The sequence below is a fragment of the Pelophylax lessonae genome (assembly GCF_965119305.1).
Source record: "Pelophylax lessonae genome assembly, chromosome: 4".
In the NCBI taxonomy this organism is placed as follows: Eukaryota; Metazoa; Chordata; class Amphibia; order Anura; family Ranidae; genus Pelophylax; species Pelophylax lessonae.
Window position 1 is genome coordinate 13806837 of NC_138771.1, and position 4279 is coordinate 13811115.

A 4279-nucleotide genomic window follows, 5' to 3' on the forward strand; every position below is an offset into this window, starting at 1 on the left:
TAGTATGCACCGCATACTAGCTCATTATGAAATACTTACCTTAGAACGAGCCCCCGCTGTGCCGCCCGCTTACCTGTATGACGGGCGACATGTCCAGTCACCCGTCTTCCGGGATCGCGGCATCCGGCCATCTGATTGGCCGGAGCCGACGGTCACGGCACGGGGCTCTGAAGAAACGGCACCAGCGGCCGTTCCTTCAGAGCGCCTGCGCCAGTGACGTCACTGGCTTCATGTAAGGTAAATATCTCCTAAACGGTGCATATTTAGGAGATATTTACAGTACCTATAGGTAAGCCTTAATATAGGCTTACCTATAGGTAGAAGTTACAGAGGAGGGTTTACTTCCTCTTTAAACGCACTGGAACACAGGTCCTTATTTAAGGTGAAGAGAAAAAAAAAGGGGGGAAAATGCACTGGAACGCATCAAAAACGCACTACAAGGCATCTAAAAAGTGTCAAATGCGCATGCAAAAAAGCATCCGGCATGCATCCAGACTGTGTTTCAATGGTGTGAACTAGTCCTTAAAGCGGAGTTCCGGCCTCGGGGGTCAAATTTAGATAAAAATACCCCCGGTACAGTCAGGGCTAGTACATTCCATAATGGATAGCCTCTGAACTGTCCCCTGTTTCACTTACCTTTTAGAAGAAATACTTACCTTGAAAATTTCTTCTCCAGCGCTGCCATCTCAGGTGTGGGCAGGTGAAGCCAGCGCCTCCTCTTCGGTGACGTCGGAGTCCCACAATGCACTGCACCAGCCCCGCTCGTCACTTCCGGTGCAGGCGCGGCGGCGGCATCCCTGCACAGCTTGTGGGCATGCCCAGAAGCTGTTTAGCAGGGAATGACGCGCCTGCACCGGAAGTGATGAGCGGGGCCGGTGCAGGCGCATTGATTCCTGGGAGCGATGACATTCAGCTCCCAGAAGTCATCGCAAGCCGGAAGTGACGGTGCGGGCCGCGGCCGCCGAGGGAGGAAGTGGAAGGAAGGTGAGTATATTTTCTTCTATATCAAGGTGAGTGACCAAAAAAAAATTTTTGATTTTATACCCGGAACTCCGCTTTAAGGGACAGTTCACATGCGGTCCAGTGCATTTTTTTTTTCTGCATCAAAAATACATATAGAGTACTTAAAATGGTTTTCAATGGCATAGTTGACACCAGTGCGGTCAGTTCCAGTGCGTTCCAGAAAAACTGAACTGTACTGAAATGCAGTAAAATGCATCAAAAACGCACCGGAACGCACTTAAACACACGAACACAGGTCCTTATTTAGGATGAAGAAAAAAAAGGGGGGGGGGGGAATGCAACAGGCCGCATAAAAAAAATGCACCGGAAATGCATCAAATCGCATCAAATGCACATGCAAAAAGCATCCTGCATGCATCCGGACTGCGTTTCTATGATGTGAACTGGCCCTTAAGGTTAAAAAAAAAAAAAAAAAAGGAGGGGGGAAAAATGCACTGGACTGCATCAAAAATGCACATGCAGAAAAGTGTCTGGAAAACACATTCAGACTGCGTTTCTATGGTGCATTCTCTATTGGGTCCAGGTATGGCCTCATGCTACTTGTAGTGACACTGACCCTAGCCAAATGCAAACCTAGTGAAAAAACACTCAGAAAATATGAATAGGGAAAACAAATGTCAGTGGTCTCCACCTGTAAAACTATTCCTGTTTTGGGGGTCGTCTTACTGTTGCCCATCTAGTGCACCTGCTAATTTCATTAAAGTGGAGTTCCACCCAAAAGTGGAAATTCTGCTTTAAGGCCTCCTGACCACCCACCTGACATGCCACATTTGGCATGTTATTTTTTTTTGGGGAGGGAGCGGGTACTTAGACAAGTACCCGCTCCCACTTCCGCTCGGGCCGCCTAGGCCCCCTTCTCCCCCTCCCTCTCTGCAATCTTCTGGGACACATCAGAGGTCTCCAAAGATTGCCCATCCGCTCAGGACATGCATGGCAATTCACACCCAGCTGTGAAGCCGCAAGCTGTCACAGCCGGGTGCCCACACTAGAGATGCCAGCGCCGTGGGGGAGAAGAGGGAGAGGAGCAAGGCTCCCGCTCCATCGCTGGATCATGGGACAGGTGAGTGTGTGTTTATCAACCACTTGCAGACCGCCTGCCGCAGTTTTATTGCGGCAGGCTGGCAAGGCTGCGCGAAAGGATGTAGGGGTATGTCAGTCGTGCCCGTGGTGCTGGGGGGTGAGCGCGCGCCACCAGAGGCACCCTCCCGCACCCACTAGGCAGTGGGGATGCCGATGCACGGGACTGGCGGCACTGATTGCCGCCGGGCATCCGCAATCGTTCCCCACAGAGAGAGAAGGACGGTCGGCTGTTGTAAGCACAGCTGACCGTTCTTCTTTCTGAAATGATCACAGAGCCCCTGTGATCCTTCTATATAGGATCACAGGTCTCTATGGTCATTTCACAAGTCCCTCCCCATAGAGTTAGAAAAACACCCCCCTAGGCTCACATTTAACCCTTTGATCACCCCTAGGTTAACCCCTTCCCTGCCAGTGTCATTATTACAGTAACAGTGTATATTTTAGCACTGATTACTGTAGTAATGTCACTGGTACCCCCAAAAGCGTGAAAAATGTCAGTTAGGGGTCCGATCTGTCCGCGCAATCCCTCTAAAAATCGCTGATTGCCGCCATTACTAGTAAAAAAATAAAATAAATAAATATGACATAAATCTTTCCCCTAGTTTGTAGATGCGATAACTTTTGCGCAAACCAATCAAAATACGCCTAATGGGATTTTTTTTTCCAAAAATATGTAGCAGAACACAAATTGGCCTAAAAGTATGAAAACCTTTGATTTTTACATTTTTTGTGGGAATGTTATATAGCAGAATGTGAAAAATATTGTTTTCTTTTGTTTTTTTAGAATGGTCGCTCTTTTTTTGTTTATAGCGCAAAAAATAAAAACAATGCAGAGGTGATCAAATCCCACCAAAAGAAAGTTCTATTTGTGGGAAAAAAAAGACATCAATTTTATTTGGGTACAGCGTCGCACGACCGCAATTGTCAGTTAAAAGTAACGCAGTGCCGAATCACAAAAGTCGTAAATCTCCCAGAGGTCAAAAAGGTGTGTGTGTGTGGGGGGGGGGGGGGGGGGGCGGCTGTGTAATGTAAAGAGGTCCAGAGGTACAGGGGCGGCTGTGTAATGTAAAGAGGTCCAGAGGTACAGGGGCGGCTGTGTAATGTAAAGAGCTCCAGAGGTACAGGGGCTGTGTAATGTAAAGAGATCCAGAGGTACAGGGAGGCTGTGTAATGTAAAGAAGTCCAGAGGTACAGGGAGGCTGTGTAATGTAAAGAGGTCCCAGAGGTATAGGGCGGCTGTGTAATGTAAAGAGATCCAGAGGTACAGGGGCGGCTGTGTAATGTAAAGAGGTCCAGAGGTATAGGGCGGCTGTGTAATGTAAAGCGGTCCAGAGGTACAGGGTGGCTGTGTAATGTAAAGAGGTCCAGAGGTACAGGGGCGGCTGTGTAATGTAAAGAGATCCAGAGGTACAGGGAGGCTGTGTAATGTAAAGAGATCCAGAGGTACAGGGAGGCTGTGTAATGTAAAGCGGTCCAGAGGTACAGGGAGGCTGTGTAATGGTAAAGAGGTCCAGAGGTACAGGGAGGCTTGTAATGTAAAGAAGTCCAGAGGTACAGGGGCGGCTGTGTAATGTAGGTCCAGAGGTACAGGGGCTGTGTAATGTAAAGGGATCCAGAGGTACAGGGGCGGCTGTGTAATGTAAAGAGATCCAGAGGTACAGGGAGGCTGTGTAATGTAAAGCGGTCCAGAGGTACAGGGAGGCTGTGTAATGTAAAGAGATCCAGAGGTACAGGGAGGCTGTGTAATGTAAAGCGGTCCAGAGGTACAGGGAGGCTGTGTAATGTAAAGAGGTCCAGAGGTACAGGGAGGCTTGTAATGTAAAGAAGTCCAGAGGTACAGGGGCGGCTGTGTAATGTAGGTCCAGAGGTACAGGGGCTGTGTAATGTAAAGGGATCCAGAGGTACAGGGGCGGCTGTGTAATGTAAAGAGATCCAGAGGTACAGGGGCGGCTGGTGTAATGTAAAGGGGTCCAGGAGGTACAGGGGGGCTGGTGTAATGGAGGTCCAGAGGTACTGGGCGGCTGTTTAATGTAAAGAAGGTCCAGAGGTACAGGGCGGCTGTGTAATGTAAAGAGATCCAGAGGTACAGGGGCGGCTGTGTAATGTAAAAAGGTCCAGAGGTACAGGGGCGGCTGTGTAATGTAAAAAGGTCCAGAGGTACAGGGCTGTATACTCG